Genomic DNA, 20,300 nt, shown 5'->3' with positions numbered 1-20,300 from the left:
ATCGGTACCTGTCTCTTCCTGTGTGTTACCACTTAATATTAATTTTTTCAAACCACCAAAGAGGCTGCAGTATCATAAAGCTGGAAAGTTTTTTTTTACACAGCATATCGAATTATCAGATGTTTTTGACACATTTCCTAAAAACTATGTTTACACAGAGATTAAAAGTCTCTGTACCTTGCATACAGCTGAGGACATACTTGCTTTCAACAATGCACTGGTGTATACAGCCTGACTACCTCTGCACAGAAACTGAGTAAAGCTGGTGACATTGCTGGTGATATGGCTGTTATCAATTCTATAATTGATAACAGCCATATCACCAGCAATGTCACCAGCTTTACTCAGCCATTAGTCTCCAAAGAGTGATAAAGTAGTGTGTAGGGTTGACCTACTTTATAATTGACAAGTAGACCAATTTTGTTTTGGCACTCTATATCTAGCTAGCTAGCTCTTAGAAAGCTAATGTTAGCTATGTGTTAGCAAGCTGCTGTAGTTAGTTAGTGACATAATTTCCTTAGGGATTAATAAAGTACTCTGATTCTGATTGATTAATTAAGGTGCTTGCAAACATAACGTTGCCAATAATTTTGGTATTTCAGCTTGACAGAAAGAAATAGCTTTAGCTTTAGCAGGGTAATAATATTTGTTATTATTACGTCTTATTTTTAGTCTGCATGCTAAAGTTTAGGAGTAAAGTTCAGACAGGGATGTTGAGCTACTTGACACATATTGATGTGCTACTTTGTGGCCAGCTACAGAGCTGTGGTTAAGCTAATATAAACACATTAGTCCTGGAAAAATAGAGAATGAGGGTAAATGGCATTATATGGCAGGAAGAAGATGCCAAAAGCATCTCCATGCACAACATGAGGTAAGTCATTAATATGCTGTTGCATGTTTAGATTACTCGCAATGAGAAAATCCTAATCCTCCTAAGTTTAATGTCCACACTGAAATCTTAATGTCACACCGAAGTCAGCCTGAGAGTGAGTCATTTCTGAAGCATTCAAATATTTTGTGTCTGGGACATTGTGAGGCCACAGGCTGTAGTTACTTTGGAAGTTTTTTAACACTTAATGTGTTGCACATGAATAGTCCAGACATAAAGCTGGAGAGCCTCAGAATGACCAGCTGTTATTTTGGGAAAACTTGTTTTTATTCAATAAAACAAGACAAGGCATTACAACACCTTAAAAAGATAGCAGAGAGCTTCACTGAAGTCTGTAGATACATGGACAGAAACAGGGCTGATACACGATTACTGAACTAGATGATATGTTAGAATTTACCAGTCATGTTAGAATTAAAACGCCTATTTAAGTGATCATCAAATGATCACCTAAGTAGCCGTTAGCCAAATTATGCTCAAGGTCAGTCAGGGTCACGGTCATCAGCACATATTTTTATGCCTTTTATGTGCCTGGTTACTATTGACCATGTAACCACAATATTAGGGACCTCAAACACTTTATTTGGTGATGAAGGAATTTAATTTGCCCTGGATGCGGCTGTTTTCAAGCATCCTTGACTTCTCGATGGATTTTAATCCTCACACAACTGGGCATCATTTTTATCTAATGTATTTGTTGTGTTTGTTTCTGTTGTATATCTGTAGGTTTTTGTTTATTGCAGTAAAGCTTTGACCTGCCCAGGGACTACAGATGTAAATTAGCAATTTTGGTGTACTCTGGCATGTTTACATCTTATATTTTTATGTACTGATATCCAAGAAAGAAAGCAAGAAAACATACACCTTGTGAATTCTGATGAATCATGAGTCAACCGGCTATGTTACTGACGTTCTGGTCTTCTTGTTGTTGAGTGTTTACATTTATTCTGCATTACCATACCTTGATCCAGTCTGAAACAGGATAAAGCAGTACATCCTATTACAATCAGTAGCAAATGTACATGCAAGTAAAGCTTGCAGTCATGTATAGACGACATACATTGATTAGTTCCTGCATGGGCTACACTCTCAGCTCCCCCGTCTCTTCTTCTAATGTTGCTCATTGGAAATATGCTAATGAGATTCGTCACGATCGCTGATTCTCTTTGAACTTTTTATTTCGTCACGGGCTGAGTGAAATCACAGAGGTACAGAGCAGGAGGTTTTCTGCCGCAAGCCCATGGCCCCTCTTCTACCATCTGCCGGACCTCATTTCATTTGAATAATAAATGATTGCCTTCTTCTTTTTTTTCTGCCCTCTGCTACACAGAGGCGCTTCGGTTCCTCACATGTTTTTGCGGTCTGAGGAAAGAAACGGCCACCAGCCACGACGAAGAATTGTTGTCTCTCACTGTAAAGCCCTGCCCAGGGTCTACGGGCTACACCATCCCACTGACTGCCATGAACCCAGCGGCAGCACAGAGAATTTACTGTGCGATCCAAAGCTGAAATGTTTTCGTCTAAGCCTCACACCGAAGGGACTGAAGTCTTCCTTTATTTTGAGTAGCTGCGCAGGAATTGAAAAGCCCAGGCATCCTGTTTTTCTTTAAGAACAAAAAGATACTGAAAAATATTTTCATGCTGGGTTAATTCCCTGAAATGAAAAAAAGTTCAGTCCTAAAGAACAAGGACCAGACATAGATTTTATCAGCAGGATATGCTCATATGGCTGCATTCTTGCTATTGATGGCTGCCAAGATAAGAAGGAGAGCCCATTCAGTCATTGTTACGTGACCATTTATAGGCTACCCATTTATCAGAGAATATATAAAATTCTAGTGTCTGTCGCTGCAGAGCTGATGGCAGAGGCTTTAACTTATCTTGCACAGATAAGGTCCCTTACTGTCAATTTACATAGTTCCCAGCTGGAGATGTGCTGAAGCAAATCTAATTCAAACTTTTCAAACCTCAAAGACACACAGCAGTGCTCCAAATAGCAATAAAGCCACTGGCCTCTGCCCTCTGGTATACTTCCCATCGCCACACTTTATAACCCCAGTTGCTGTGTTGAGATTGGAACATGTGCTCACCAATGGATTCAAATAGTCAATAGGAGCCTCTTTCCCCTTCAGCAGTCAGCATGTGGATCTCAAATAGCATGGCGGTGTGATTAGCATGCACATACTTGGTTAGAATTCAACCCATTATAATTTCTACTTCATATGTAACAGAATCGGGATATAAATGTTAACAGGATGCTAATCCGCCTTTTGTCAAAAACAAAACAAATGATGCCTGAACATTACAGTGTATATTTTCTTTAAAGGAGGGAGGGGGGGGGGGCTGTTTACGGGACTGTTAAAGCCGTGGTATTTATCAGGAACAAACGTCCTGGCCGTTCTGTCAAAGAGAATGTACAGAGAGTACATAAATCTGGTCCCCTGCTGTTTGCCTCAGCCAGCTTTGAGAATGATTGACCTCTGCATGTTTCCAGAAGCCTGGAAATGGGGAATGCCCTTGACTCACTAGGTATGAGGGAGGGGGGAAAAAAGGAAAAACTAGCTGAAACCCAAGGGATCAGTGGGGGCAGTGAAGCAGGTTGTTCCATTTCCCCTTCGTTTAAAAACTACTGCCAAGCTCTGCATAGGCTTGGACCCATGTGCCTGGCCAGGAACAATGGGAGCCTGCTAGAATTAATGAAACAGTTATCGGCAAACCCTGCAATTAACCAGCTCTCCAAATTCCACTCTGCATGAGTTGCTGACTGAATATCAGTTTGGGTAGAGTATACACGGGTGCCATGGTGGAACAACAGCTATTGTAATAGCCTTGGAGGGTCTTTGGTGCCCCTGGGACACAGAGATGCCCCTCCCCCTCTCCAATCCTGTTTCCCATTCCGATCAAACTATTAGTAGTGATAATGGCTAAGCATGCATCCCAGCTGCTGCCTTGTGCCACCATTTCAATTAGCAGAGTGTTTAAAATCTTTCATTATCATAGCTAAAGTGTGTTCACTGGCCTATATCAGCACTCCTGCGGATAACGTAGCGCTAATCAATACGATGAGCTTATGCCTTACTGTGAAAACACTATGCATTGTCACCTTTGATCAAGTTCAGGCCAGACGTAGGAGAGGTAATCGCGCTAACATGAAACAGCAGGGGTTGCAGGGTGTTGCAGCATTTGCTAGTGTTTTGAATCGTTCCTGATCTTGAAATAGGTTTTTGATGTAACTTGACATTGTGGTGCTGCACCTTTGGGTACCTATTAAGTCTAATTTCATAGGCAGTGCAGTTTGTTAGTTATAAATACAGGCATTATAAAAGATGGACATTGCATCTGGGTTGGAAAAGTGAAGCCAACGCCAAAGTGCCTCAATCCGGGATTTTTAAAGGACACTGGTTGAAAAACACTTCCGTTCTGACCTCTGTAAACACTTCCCTGCTGAGTTTATGGTTTCAGTCGCTCAGTTAGGGTCATACTGAATAAAACATTAAGTAAATTGTGGTCATTCTATTGATTAGTCAAGTGAGCCTGCGGTTTCACAGTTGGATACGCCCCTCGCTCATCACATCCGGTTTTAAAATACCGAGATAGGGACGCCGTCATCTCCAGGCTTCGAAAACAGGCCGCGTTGTACGTGATTAAAATTAGCTTAAGACCAAACACTGACTTTTCAACATCTATATTTCAGTATTGCTATATATGTGTTCAGTTATTGGAAAATGGCTTTTGCAGTAGCTAAAACAGAGATAAAATTAAAGTCAAGTGAAAGTTAGCAGGCGAGATGGCCATGGATAGCCTCAGCAGGAGCTAAAATAAATTTTTCTCATTGTTTTTTCTCCACTGTAATTGCAAAATGTCAAACAACGGTTGTGAAATTAAGCTTTTTAATCCACATTTAACATTCCTGTCACAAAAAATAAAAAACAAGGACCTCGTACCCCAAACAGTAACTACCTCTGAAAATAAAACAAGAGGAGTAACAATGAATAATTAAAATATTAACGCAAGCAGAACAGTGGGGTTTCTCTGTGTACAAAAACCAGCGTGTGTGCACAGTGGCATATTATATACAGTCCAACACACATTAGTAATTTAGAAATAAAGGGCACAAAGGGACTTAAAGGCCTCGTATTATGAGTGCTGCAGCACAATCGGTCTGTTCTGGTTCAGTAATTTTTAGAATGAGGGTTAGCGCAATGAGAGAAGTTATAAAGAATCTTGTGGCTTCTCTTTTTTTATTTGTGTAAATTTCAGAAAGGGCTGGGAGCTAGACGAAAATACTAAACTCTTGTTAAAGACTTGACTTGGTAGGATTTAATTACCACTGAATCATAGTTTAAACTGTTCAACTGTAAATCAGTTTATCATCAGACGCACATATTAATATTCGCTGGATAAACTTTTATGAAGAAAAACATTTAATCCATAAACTGGAGCGTGTAATTAATCAAAATAAAGTTTATTTTTTGAAAGAAAACATTTTAGCTTACTAAGTAGGTCCAATTAGACGATAAATAAAAATAACTAGTTAAAATGTATATTTTTATAAGCTTTCATTGTGATTTAAACTCCTCCCAGCCAGCCTGAACACTGAGCCATACCATCATCGATGGTTTATTTGCCATTTATTGACCCGTCGTTTAGAAGGGACAAGAAAAGTTCAAACTCGGGAAAATATGTGCAACCGGATAAAATGTACGACCCTATGAGTCTTCACAATAAACATATGCAAATGTATGTTTGGAAAGATAGTCACATAAAATGTTTTTTGCACAACTGGCTCTCTGTCCTCTGGTCAAACGCGGCTCCGAGCAGAGATTGCATTTACCAATAAACAAACATAAGGACATTACACTTCATGCCGTGCAGTCAAACAACTGTTCAGGTGATTTCGTTTTAACTGTTCTCTCGGGGCAACCCTTCGGTTTTGCTTTTCATCTTGCTTTTACTGTTTGTGATGAATTTGAATATTTGTCTGTTGCGCTGCCAGGTTGATGGTCTTTGTGTACAAATAAAAAATGGAATAGAGGGGGCTTGTGGTGCACTGGCGCACATTTGTCTGACAGTCCAGGATGATGGTAGGCAGACTGGATATGGGCCGTGAGTGGCAAGAAAGAGAGCAAGACAGAGAGGGCGAGAGAGAGTGAGAGGGCCCCCGGCAAGCTGCCCTGGCTTTGTTTACAACAAAAAGCCATTGTTTGATGTGGTCGCGCAGCCGGCTCCAAAGCTCCCGCTCCCACAGGATGTGCTCTGGGTAAAATGCCAGACGGAGGCCACTGCTGGATGACTTTAACCTAGCCATACTGGGACTCTGAGCAAAGTCCTCCCGAGGCCTTCCGAGACTTCAAGAAATACATAAAACAATGCATTTTTGTTCTGTATCGATTACAGGTGAAAGGTATTACAAATATTTGTCAGCAGAGTTCAGGAGTTTTTCAAATGGGGGAAAGTAAATGGAGCCGTATCACCTGTACTGGAAATAGAGATTATCCCTAACTATTTTCCTTAACAAGTCATGTGAGTCAGCTGGAACAGCAGGAAAAGGGACATTTTGAGTCACAGAGTCATATTAAATATCTTTTTATTCAGTCTCCATTAAAAAAAAACGTAAACTGTGTGTGAGTTGTGGCTCTGAAGTGACCGCAAGTCGACCCAACCACACACAAATAATCTTTTGGGAGGTTTTGGTGGAAATAATCTAATAAAAGGTGAGAAAATGGTTCCCGAAAGGCCAAATTGTAAAAAGCAGCAAAGAAATACAAAAAAGTACAATTTCTTTTTATTATAATGCTGATGTAGCACATAAATAAGAAGTAAGGGAGGGCTTACAGTAGCAATGCAGGCTTTACAGGTGAAGCATTTCAAGTTAAAGCTCTTAAAAGGCTTCTGGCTCAGCTGGCTGTAAATCCTTTAAGGAGCTCTTTAAATTTCTTGATGTTTGTGTATATTTTTTTATCAGTGGAGTAAGGAAAGGGGGCTTTAGTGGCATAAATATGGAAGCAAAGAGTCTCTTGATACATCAATCAGGATCTGGCATTGCGCCGCCACACAAATGTAGACTCTAAGAGTCGCCAGTGTATGGTGATAATCTGAGCCTAAAGCAAGACTGGGCAAGCACAGAAACATGTGGTGGTGAGTCAAGCTCAAATCCCCTCTGACCTTGCCCCTTTCATGCAGCTAGGATGAGATGAAAGGAAGTGTTGATGCCTCTACTGCCCCACAGAGGTGCTGGTTTCACAGGCAGGAAGAGGAAGCATCTTCAAGGCCGATCTTCAAATACATTACTAATAGCTTAAATGTTAAACTCCACATTGGCTGCAGAGTGTAGATTTTAGATGTATTAAATCCATACAGAAGCCGTTTAAAAGTTTGATTTACTGCTTTTGGACAAGAGAGGATCTCGATAGGAGACTCGCCGTACTGTTAAGTCCCAAATGTTTAATGCAGAATCCTTTCGTTTAATTTTTCATGTCAGTGGAAGCACAGAGCAAGCACTAAACCCCTGAAAAAGGGCCACCTGTAAAGTCCTTAAGGACTCCTAGGAAACAGTCCTAAGTGAACTGTTAGGAAATCAAATATTCTTTCTGTCATTTCTCTTTTCGTTTCTAGTAGAGTTGGGGAAATGTAGAACAAGCGATGATAGAGGGAACAAAAAACTCACTGACACAAAGGCTGCCTAACGATACGGCTATCCTTTTCTTTTTTTCTCCACACAACTCACAAGTTTGTCAAGATAGTTTATGGCCAGCTGTTTCATCTTTCAGCAGTCATGGCTGGAATTAATAGACCCTTAAACACAGGCAGCTGCGAATTTTCTATACTGTGGCTTGTGGCAGAATAACAGTTGTTATTCTGATATGATGAAACCTCCTTCTGCAGCACCGTATGACTGCGTTGTTTCATCTCACGCAGAACAAGGCGGCGGACAGGCCGCACATATGCCGACTCGTTCGAATAATCAGACAGCACTGAGGTGGCTTTGATGGAAGCCGGTAATCTCGCATTTACTTGCCGTTATTAAGTTAGCTGTGAAATATCCTGAGCAATCCACTCGCCATTTTTGTGCAGGCACTGAAAAATGGGAATTAATACAACTGTAAGCAATGTGTTAAGTCAGGGGTTTCTCTTTGATGGCCACCTGTCATATCTAAGTGACCGATTGGCTTTTATGTGTGGCGATATCAGTGACAAGGTAAATCATTTTTTACTCTTCCAGTGATATACAGCAGCAGCATGATGAGTCAGGGTAAATCTATACACTGAATATAAATAAGAATTGTGCCTGCAGAGCTACAGAGCCTCTGTGTGCACCTCCTCGCAGCAGCGGCCGACTCTCCACATGGCACGACCAGAAATGTGAACTGTCAGTGACCTGAGCAGTGAGCAGCTCCGGCTGAATCTGCCCGGTGTGTGTTTGTGTGTGTACATGAAGGGTTTGTACAGCTCACCGGGAGCCTGCTTTGCACCATGCTGCCGAAACAGCTGTTTCTGGAATTGTCATGACAACATCACAGGCGTTTCACCCTGTGATCAATACACCTGGCTGCTGTGCAGATATGAGCGCCACCCTGCACGAAGAGCCAAACTTCAGACGGCACCTGCTGCATGCTCGCTGTATGTTTTAATCCCACATCAAATATATTAATCGTAACTGGTGGCTGCAATTGATGGATTAATTACCATGTAAAATTATATATATATATATATGTGTGTGTGTATATATATATATATATATATATACATATATATATATATATATATGTGTGTATGTGTGTTTTAAGTCAGTTTTGCCATTTAATAAGCATCCTGAACAATCCCGAGGGTTCTTTCCTTGGAAGGTTATGCAGACTATTTTCTTGTAGAGCTGGATTTACGCTTCTCCAAAGACACTTGTTAACATCTCCGTGAACCTAAGCAGAAAAGAATGCTGTGGTAAACAGAAGGCCACAGAGGTTCGCAGAAGAGTTGCTGTGCATACTTCCCAAATCTTAGCTGCATGTTTTGTTGACCTGCACATTCAGTAAGTTTGTTTGCGGATTCGACTTTTGTCTGTGAGGGAGCCGGAATAAACATTACCATATTTCATGCAAACATGAAAGAGGCCGCCATGTGAGTATACTGTATGTACAGCCGATAGGATGTTTTCCTACAAGCAGTCCATGGAAGCTTTACTAGGTATCCGGCTCTTCTTAGTATTCCCCGTGCATAACACAGCACGGTGGCTTCGAATGCAGAATCCTAATGATGTCTGAAAGAATACTTAGCATTTCCTTCTTTTCTGTCATATAACATTACAGCGGATGTCCATGTTAGACAGTGTGAAAGTTTCAAATTTTGATATTAAACATGATCAAATAATAAGGTCAGTGTGGGTAATCCCAGTGAGTCAAAAGCTTAGGCTTCAACTGCTTTAAACAGCCATTCATACGGTGGGGATTTTTTTTCTATTCTTGTTTCAGGTTGAGCAGAAACCATAATAATCTTACAGGTCTGGCTGTGAGGACAGCAGCCCCACCCACCTGTTGTTTAAACCTTTTGTTTGCAACAGACAGCCAATCAGAAGAAAGCTGGATTTAAGGGAGGAGAAAAGGAGATAAAACAGTGGCAGAAGCGAGGGCCTGCACCAATCTATCTATCTAGTTTGTGTTTAGGGTCTGTTTCTCAGTCATTCCCGATCATCCTGTGTTCAAAGCTGATTTCCAAAGGAACTCGTGATTTTGCTGTAACAACTTTTAAATCCGGAGCTGAAGATGTACGTTTTCCCTCAAGCTTTTCGAAAGTGTTGAATATGTGTAGCAAAGTGTAAAACACTGTGGGTTTAAATGTGATAGCTAGATGTCTTTTGAGAGCATCGATGACTAAAAGTCTAAAGCAAGGCTGTTTGATGATGGTGGATGTTAGACCTGAATTTCATTTACCTCACTGAGGGATGTTTATGCATGTTAGACAGATTTTACTCCACTTGTTTTTCTTGGCTAAATGCATTTATGTATTCATTTTGGTCCTAATTGTTTTCATTTAAACGTTTATAACAATGGCAAAAGCCGGTTCAGGTCAACAGGCATAAAAAGGAGACACAAAAACAACAACAACAATGATAAAAGATAATAAATTAAAAAATGCTAAAGTAGATAAATTAGCATTAATGTTTCCCATCTACATCTTTTCTTTGAGTACTTAATTATAGCTTGTCAGTAAAAAGGTAGCCACAGGTGTCACAGAACAACAATGGAGGGCATTTTGTTCAGCTTGTGACATTTCTGACACATTGTTGCGTCTGTCCGAACAGGCTCCTGTGTGCATTATCCTGCATGGGTGTATTTGACAGCTCCACTGCTTTTAAAACTGCGATTAGGATAATTACATAGGACCTCTTTTCAGCTGAAACTGAGGACAACTTTGAATGCAACACCGGAATTTCAATCAGGCCCATTTACTGGATCTCACCTCCGTGTAAAACCATAGAAGAGTCAGAGGCAGAAACTTAGGAGAGAACAAAGTATTTTCGAATGAAAATCACTTTACAGCCAGAGTAAACCAACATCAGACAGCTGGGAATGCAACATAAAAAGAGTTGATGATAAATCTCAACAGAACTGCTTCCATATCAAAGACAATGATTACACGGGCGAAGCCTTGTCTGATTGCAATCGCAGCAGATGAAAGAATAGTTAACCATGTGATGTCTCCCTCTACGCCTTTGAAAAACCTCCACATGTGCCATGGGGGGTGGAGGGGTGGGGGGTGGGGGTGTTGACTGCTTTCACCTTTAAGTGGTGTCACAAAATGTGACAAAGGCACCCGGGAGCCAATTGGACATCGATGTGACACCATTCGGGTGGCAACATTTCTTGCGGGCTGCAAAACATCAGTCGTGACTTCTAGCGTTGATTGCGGGAGGTGGGCAGATGTGGACGTACGCACGTCTTTCAACTAAATGTTCATTAGTAAAAGCGCAAAAAGGATTTAGTAGAAAAGTGTGTTTGAAACTGTAAATTTATTAATGCATTCAAAATAAAAAATATGATGAATTAACCATGAAATTCTTGCCCCTTTCATCCTTGTTGAATGTTGTGACTTTCACCCTCGCTTCCTGGCAACAGGCTAGCCCACCACCAGTGGATGTTTTCCAATACCTGCGGCGAGTCTGTCATCCTGGACTGACAGATCATGTGCTCTCTGTCCTTCACCTTCATTCTTCCTTTTTCTTCTGGTCTGTTATTCTTTTTTTTGTTGTTCTTGCAGTAACTTTAATGTCAAATGTATTTTCTTTGTCAGAGGACACAACATTTACTGCCTCAGTTATTGCAGCCCAAGTCCCTGTGATTCATTCTCTCACTCTTTCTTTCTTTTTTTTAAACATTTTCACTCCTGAGGACACGCTTTGAAAAACATGTGCCTTTTCTTGGGTATCCACCTAAGACACTACTGTTTCTTGAGCCACTGTTTCTCTCTCAAAACAACTGTGCTACCTTTTCTGGGATACTCTCATATATTTCCATACGTATGTGCAGCTAATAGATGCTGCTCTGGCATTGTTGAAGGACCCTGGTATTTGTATGTATTTGTAATCTGACCATTTTTTAAAACCTCAGCCAGAAATTATTGAGCAGATAGTTTCTGCCACTTTATTTCATATTCGATCAGTTTATTAGTTTTATGTCATGTTTGAGAAGACTTTACACCGAGCATTAATTACCTCCAGCAAGGTGGTTATGTTTTTGGTAGGTTAACAATCCATTTACATTTGCTTTACATTGACTGAGGTCTTCAAGGTCACCTCGATGATTCATTGGTTTAAAATTGACAAAAGGCTTATAAACTAACCAAAGTGTTTTATGTTTCTAATGTATAGAAAGTACTGTATACGGATTTAAAATGTGACCTCTGACCTCTCCTTCAAAGTCAATAAATGTTTATGAAGGTCAAAGTGATAATTATGCTCTATAGAGCTATTTAAAACTATTGTTTTTATGAGAGCATGTAGGTGTGGAGGGACTCATAAATGGATATTCTAAATATCACATTATACTGTAGTTTGCATCTAAATATGATCTGAAATTTGACCTCTAATCTCACTTTTGCCTTTGAGATTTGCCTTTCTTTCAAGTCGACTCCAGAATGCATTATTTTTAACTGCACTACAAACTTCTCAAAGCAGGTTTAAAAAGAACAAAGAAAAAACAAAATAAACACATTCCCTTTAAAGTTGCCCAGAGACTGAGCTGCCTTGCTGCAGGTTTGTGCTCTTCGAGTGCTTCTTGTTCTTTGCCGTTTTTTTCCCACTGCCATGACTAACAACTTGTGGCGCAAAAAGCATTTTTTAATTCAAATGACTAATTAGGGGAGCATCTACATCCATACATGCTTGGAGAGGAAATTATGTTTGCGCACGTGTGCAGAATATCCTTGAAAGATTCCAGTGCCATAGAATGGATATGCACATTTCTCCCTTTGCACATACGCAGTCTTCACTCCTGAAAATATGCAAACGCTTATGCATCTGGATCTAGATATGATGTCAAAACATGGGGTCTGCTTTGTGTATGGCCAGTTGTTTATAACAGCACATGTTGAACTGAGAACCTGATACTCAACAATCAGATACAATGAAGCATATAGTTACACCACTAACAGACAGAATAACATCAGGAGGGAGATGGAAGAGGTAAATGTGCTAGCACTGGTGTGCAGAGGTTCTCCTAGCATACAAAGGGAAAGTTGTTAGTGTTCACTGGCCCAGCAGCTCTGCAGAGGCTTGGGGATAAGCCTTAAGCCAGAGCACAGCAGATAGCCAGCGGTGAGGTGAAAAGCTCAGACAATACCGTTAGGCTCTGAGGCAAGCATCCTGCTGCAATGGCAGACTACACCAGATAATGTGTCACGCAGCAGTATGTTGGTGTCGCCAACAACAAGACCCTTATTCACGCTGTCAGGGGACGCGTCATGGCAAGAATGAAAAAGTACAGAGCAAAAAGTTTGAGAAGGGAAGACCGAAAAGATCGAAGAATGAAAACCTCTCGAGTGGGATCTCATGAATAGGATAGGAAAAGGTGTGATGCGGCTGGCGTAGAGAATAGATCCAAATTTTTCTGTCCTTCCCTCTGTAGGAGTTGAATAGGCTGGCCGGATAATATAATTGGTTCCAGGAGTGGTGAATGATGCTGGGAGGGACTTGAACATATCCTAAGAAACCTGACAGTACATGCCGAAGAAAGAAAAGAAAAAGGAAAACAAAATAAATGCAACTTGACAGGCAAAATGGGGGACAGTTAGGCTTAGTGTTATTACCATGACAAAGAGAAAAGAGCACAGTGTCTGCTCCCTGCATGGAGGGTGAAGAGGTTTAAGGACAGAGCAGCAGGAGATGAGGAAGTGGCACACTGAGCTCTGTGTGTGTGAGTCTCTGTGCTCTTGTATTAGCCTGCGGGTGTGTGCGTGCGTATCTGCGCGCGCTCCCTGTCGCTCTCTGACTCTCTCTGTCATATATGTAATCATACGTCTTGCAAGGCGTAGCACTTTGTCTGCTCTGATATTAATACTGCGCAACTAGAACATAACTGAGGCTGGGTGAGGATTTTCTCCACTTCTAACGACAGAAATGATTAAGTATGTTTGTTATATGCTCGCGGAGGGCCTGAAGTGGTGTTACAGATTGAATCAGCTGCAATAGAGACAACTATCAAAGACTGATCACTCCTAAGGGGCCCTTCAGGCATGCAGGAGACTGATTACTCCTCTGCAGGGCAAAAAAAGTGACATCATCCCTGGCTGGAAGCTGTTAGGAAGAGGGTTAGTGCAGAACATGCTCCTTATACCATCTCCACATGCAGCACACACAGCTCCGAGCATTAGCATGAAGACTGGTTCCTCTTGAATGTGCCGCTTTGCGTCAGTTGACCACATCAAACGGCGCAGGACAGGGTTAATCTCTCCCATGGTAATGCCCAGAGGTTTCTACCGGGATGGATGCAACTTCACAGTTTGCAAGCAAACCTCTGGCAGTAGCCGGCTTTTCCATTTGGTTCATTTAAGACTGAATATGATTTAAGCCTTTAATAAACAGCAAACTATACAAAAATAATTGGATGAATCCGTATCAAGCAGAGAGTTTCGTTCCAAAATCATTTCCACAGAGCATAGGTAATTACTAAACCGCGGCATACATTTCTATCAACAAGAGGGCAACCTTTTGCTTTTCTTTTTCTTTTCTGTTTTCTGATGTGAATTTTAAGCAAAACAAGGTTAGACATACTGCAGAGGTGAATGTGACAAGGATTAGCACATTGGCATTATAGCATTGTCATTAAAAAAAGCATGCTTTATGACATAGTGAAAATTATGAGCAATGTGTAGCTACCAGCTAACAGTCTAGGCGAAAATGCATCTTATATTTGCATGCATATTTATGAAAACTTGGGAGGAAAGGACAAGTGCTGTGTTGGGAATGTAAGGAACTAAATAGAGTATGAAAAATGTCTTTGATTTGTTTATTGATAGTAATAAAAAAAAACGCCCCTAATTTAATGTCATTTAAAACTAATTGACATTATTTATTCATTCATTCGTTTTTCTTTTTTAAAAAATTTTTTGAGCTCCATAGAACCGCGTTTAATCCAAACTTACAAACAGTAATATTGAGAGTGGCCACTTGTACTGAAAATCTTCCCCCTTGGGTATCTACTATGTTACTGGCACACTCTGGGGGAGGGGCTAACTTCTCTCCATTTGGCAGAGCTTCGCACACCTTCATAAAAATATTATGCTGTCAAAATCAAAAATTGCATGGTTATCACCGGCTGTGATGCAAACATTTTACTAATTCGGTTTTTGTCGTTTTCGAGACTCAATTATCTGATTATGCTGTCTTCCTCGGCTCTGCAGAATTAGACCCACCAACATGTGTTATTTTCTCTCGCTGGCTGAGGCTTTTCCTGCTGATATTTTCTACTTGTTTGGATGTTCTTGCCCTCAGAATGAGTCGAGGCAGATCACACTACATCGCCCCAGACAAGCAGGTTATGTTATCCTAACCTCTTGCTTTTAAGCACCATACAGTGCGACAGAATCTGCTCTTCAGCTGTAGAGATCTTCACTAAGTTATCTGCAGAAAGTGAGGAAGAACAGCAAGAGCACAGCTCTGCAGTTTTATAAGAGCCCACTTTTGCTTTTAGAGATTGACCCGTCCATATGATATTCATTGTATACAATAAGCTTAGCACCTAGGGCTGTTTGCATTGATTATACAGTACACACCCGGAGTCGCTGGACACCTATTATAGGAATTATGTTAGTGTGAAAAGGACATGTCATGACAACATCGAGCGATGTGGATTTTTACATAAAGACAGGCACTCGTCGTCTTAACAAGAGAAATGACACTAATAACAGCCAATTGCTGTTTTGCTGTTATCCTGGTCGTGTTCAGGCTCCTAGTGGCTGCATTTCGCTCCTTGTCTTGCTGAACGATGTTAAGTAGAGTTCCCATTGAGTATCCCAACTCAGTTTACCGTGCTGACAGTGCCCAAATGTTTATCCAAACACAGAATGATGGGAAGAACAAACTAAACAGGGTGTACTGGCAAATGCGTTGCGGTGTTATCAACATGGCATGTCACACAGCAGTGGTGCGGTGCGAACTCTACAGCAGTAAGACGTTTAAGAACATAAGCAGAGCAGGGATTATGGCACGGACTCAGGATCACCTTAAGTGTGAGTGTCAAAAGATATTTCGGTCACAATTATTGTGTTGTTCTTATCACCGTTAAAAACTCCAAATTGTTATTTTAACTACCCAGCTTGTAAAAGATTACCTACCTAGCCTTTTTTTTCATGAACTTGTAAGAAAATAAAAGATTTTCTACTGTGTTAGCAAACCGAAAGCCCAAATTAAAGATTGTACAAATTAAAATTAAATAACGAGAAAATACGTAAATATTTCTATGAGCACTTTTGACGTTGACACAGCTAATATTTACTTTATGAAATAAAGGTAACATTTAATTGAAAATAGCATTGAAGAGCCAGAGAAAGACACTGAAACTGATTTAATTTTTTTTTATAGCAGAGACTGTATGTGACACGTTGTGGTTAATCAGGTAAGAGGGGTTATATTTATCTAACTAACTCCATGAAACATTTTAGAGAAATCATTCTTCATTTACTTGTTCTTGTTTCCCGTTTGTCTTTCTAGCTCTGATTATTCTGACCTCTGCCGAGGCGATATGTACTACTCTTAGATTATTTATCAGCTATTTGTCTGTGAAAGATGTGGTTGTGATTGGATGTTATTGCCACCGGTCATGGTCCTGTGACCTCTCACAGGTGATTTAAAATGATCCCGCCCTATTTTTTATTGTCTGAGGTAGAGCGAGATATTATTTACTATTAGATGAATCAAATGAGGAAATTGAGTTTTACAAACTGTTCATTCTTTTCTGTGTTAGATTTAATCATTTTTCCCAGGACCACATGGTGATGAGGATGTTTATTTACATCTAAAGATCCTTTGCCATACTTCAGAGGGTTAAAATTTTTGCAGTGGATAATTAGTCCAAAGCCACTGAATTTATTCCAAGCCTTCACAGACGCTGGCCTTGTTCAATTTAAGACTGGTCCATTTAGTGCTGTGTACATTTATCCATATTAATGGTTTTAATTAATATATAATATTGATTTTTTTTTTTTTTAATTTTTATTTCGTTTTCTGTTATGGTAGTGTACAATTATGTGCCTGGTAATGTACAATGTTGTAGGGCATAACATGATTACCAAAAAAAAAAAACTGTGTATATAAGATGTACACAGTTTTATTATGAGAATTTTCTAACATATAATGTTAGACGTATAATATTGAGTGTACATATATGTAGCACCACTGCTCTAATTAACAGACCTGCAAATGGCAAAAATCATTCTCTACTACTTTACTAATAGACTCCTACTGAAACTACAAATATAGCTGTATGGAAACAGTAAAAGCTAAAGTAGAAAAAAAAAAGTCTGTCAGAGGGCTTCAAGTCTCAAACTGTGTGAGAACAAAAGGTTATTTTCTCTATTTTTGGTTTTTTATTTATAATATAAATGTTAACTAGGGCACAAAGGAAGCAGGCACAAAAGGGGAAAAAATACTGTCTTCTTATCTTTTTTTTTTCTCTGCCTCATCAAGCAAAGGTTAATCTTCATGTGTGGCTAAAGGAGCCGATAGCAGAAATATCACTGATTATTAAAGAAGAGACAATTAAATTCATAACATAGGCAGAAAATTACAAAACGCACCAGTTCGACATTGAGAAGAAAAGTCTGACATTCCTTTGGCTTCCCTGTCGTTCTGCATTAGGTGTGATCTACGCTCTGCGCCTAACTCCACAAAAGCACAGGAGCAGCTTGTGACCCTGAGCGACAGGAAGCAGTCTGACTGTAGCCTACACGAAAAAAAGAAAAGCCTAAAATCAATCATATCAGACGCGAAAGCTTTCCTAAATTTAGGACTAGAGGCCATCCTTCACCCTGTAATCATGTTGAAATAGTCAAGCATAGCCAAACCTTCTGACCAACACCTGAACTGTTAGCGCCGCTTAGCTAGCTTGCTAACAGAGCAAACTGAGAAGCTTTTTTTCTTCCCGCCTTGCAGATATGGCAAACAAACACAGCGACGCTCTGAAAACGCACAAATTAACGGTTAACACCGTTCCTGCTACTTATTTAGCTTTTTGACTCCTGAAGCAGTGTTAAATTAAATCACCATGACTGTACGTTTCATACATGCAGAGGAATGACTGGTTCGGTTTCTTTTTTTATTATTTCTCCTCATCGAGAAGAAAAGCTTTCTCTTTGTGCTCGCTTTCTCTGTACTGTTGCTCACCATGAATAGGATTTCCATGGAGTCCAAGGACTATTGCGTTTGATTCATAGGCATTGTGCCAAGTGCAGGGAAACAGGGGGTGAAGCATTAGAGAAATGAATTCACTTATACAAAAAAATAATAATAATAAAAAAAGCTGTTTAATATTTCACTGTTTAGTTGCTCTGGTAAAGTCCAAAGTCTGTGGCTGTGTGTGCAAAAACATCCTTATTAAATTGAAAAAAGAAGAAGCATAAAAGTTGGAACAGGATCTGTAATAGAAAGGTAATTAAATCATCAGTTAATTAATTTAAAGCTGAAGCTTTTGTTTTGTTGTTTTTGTTTGTTTGGCTTTTACATTTTTACATTTCATGGGCTGCATTGTCAAAGTTTCCAATCCCTGCAACCGGATGTCAGACAAAAGCAGGCGATGGGATGCCGCTTGGCAGGAGGTTCTCCATTTCTGCTGGTATTCCAGACAAATTAGATATGCTGCAGGCCTAGTTTCTCCCCCTATGGAAATGACCCGCATAGTGTAATTTAGGAAACATGCCGTGGACGGCATAAACGCTCCGCATTCCCTGTAAAACCCTCCTGCTGGAGGTTTCTAGTGCAGAGTGAGCAAACTGTCTGCAGACAGCAATAAGGTTCCAGTTCAGAATCGCACGTGTTTCTGAATGGAAACCTGAATAGAAAACTGATCATAGTTTAACTGAGGTTTTCTTTTCATGCAGAAGAAGCAGAAGCAGTTTCTTTAAGGCTAGCTTTGTAAATGTTTTTTTTTTTCATCTCAAGTGAGATTTCAAGGATATTCATCTTTTCAAGAGATATGTTACATCTTATATTAACTACCATGTCACTTGCTGTCATATTTCAAAAAGGCATAGTTTTGGATTAAACGGAGAAAAGTAGTGAATAGCAGGAATCGATATCACACTAAGCAGAGCTCATTATTGTGTGGCTCTGTATTTAGCAGGAGATAAATTCAGCAGGGTGGGTGCTCAGACTAATAACTATTTCAAGTCCCAATAAAGCCCAAACATCTGATATGACTTAGGGAGCTGATAGAGGCTTGGAGAGGGAGCCGGTACAAAATGCTAAAACCCTTGTGCCAGAACTAAAGAGTCCCTTCAGACTCTTTAGTATATATACATATATATATGTATATATATATATATATATATGTATATGTATATATATATATATATATATATTAGGGGTGCAACGATATTCGTATCGATATTGAACCGTTCGATACAGTGCTTTCGGTTCGGTACGCATATGTATCGAACAATACAATTCTTTTCAATTTTTTTTTTTTTTTTTTTGTGTCCCGTTTGGATCTATAGCCATCAGAATTGTTGTCTTGAGGCCAAGAAAGATGCCAAGAGGATTTATTTTAAGTGGATCATCATATTGGTCCATTTGATTGACCTTTATTATAATTATGAATTTATTTTATTTTCAGTTGCAAACGGGACAGACATGACTGTGGGATAGGACAGGGGGAAAGAATGAAAGAAAGAGGGGGAGAGAAAGAAAGAAAACCAAAGGGGAGAAAAAAAAAAGAACAATACAAAATTTGTAATTTATTTTATCAACTTTCCTTCTGACGATGTGTCAAGGGTAGTGTCGTGGATGAGAGAAGGAGGACCCAAACGCTGGACTCACAGGCAGGTAGGTGAAGGTGGATGTTTATTGCCGAAGGAGTGAGCAAACAGTACAGAGGGAGGAAATGGCTGGCTGACCGAATGAACAAAGGACTGACTGACTGACTGACTGACTGGACATACAGACGACATTGACATCAGACATACATCATTAATGACCCGACATTGAATGGGTAGAACAGAGGGCTTAAATACACAGACTGGTGATAATGATGATAATGAGAGACCGGTGAGTACACAGCTGAACATAATGAACTAATGATAATGGGAAGAGGACTTAATGGGATTATAATGCACACAGACCAAGGCTAACACAATAAAACAGGAAGTGGAACAGGCAGTAGATAAACAGTGAACATGAACTAAGAATACTGGGTCAAAGACCCAGAAACCCTGACAGTACCCCCCCCGCTAAGGCCGGCACCCGACGGCCAAAAGAACGAAAAACCAGAACAGGGCGGGCGGAGGGGGCCCAGGACGGAGGGACGGAGTCCACACAGAGACAGTTCAGGGGGCCGACTGTGCGGACGGCAACGGCGACGACGACAGCGCTGGTCCGGGGGCCGACCGTGCGGAAGGCGACGGCGACGATGACAGCGCTGGTCCGGGGGCCGACCGTGCGGAAGGCGACGGCGGCGATGACAGCATTGGTCCGGGGGCCGACCGTGCGGAAGGCGACGGCGGCGACGTGGACGCAGTTCGGGGGGCCGGCCGTGCGGAAGGCGACGGCGGCCACCCAGGAGAAGGGGGTCCGGGGGCCGGCCGTGCGGAAGGCGACGGCGGCCACTCAGGCGATGACGGTGCAGTTCAGGGGGCCGGCCGCGCGCGGCGGCTCTCCAGTGTCAGGCGTACTGGCCGAGGCCCGGTGGGCACAGGACCAGTCGAGGCG

This window comes from Mchenga conophoros, linkage group LG18 (genome assembly GCF_057382185.1).
Source record: "Mchenga conophoros isolate Kocher_MC1m ecotype Shallow Benthic linkage group LG18, M_conophoros_male_GT1.1, whole genome shotgun sequence".
Taxonomy (NCBI): domain Eukaryota; kingdom Metazoa; phylum Chordata; class Actinopteri; order Cichliformes; family Cichlidae; genus Mchenga; species Mchenga conophoros.
This window is presented reverse-complemented; position numbering follows the sequence as displayed.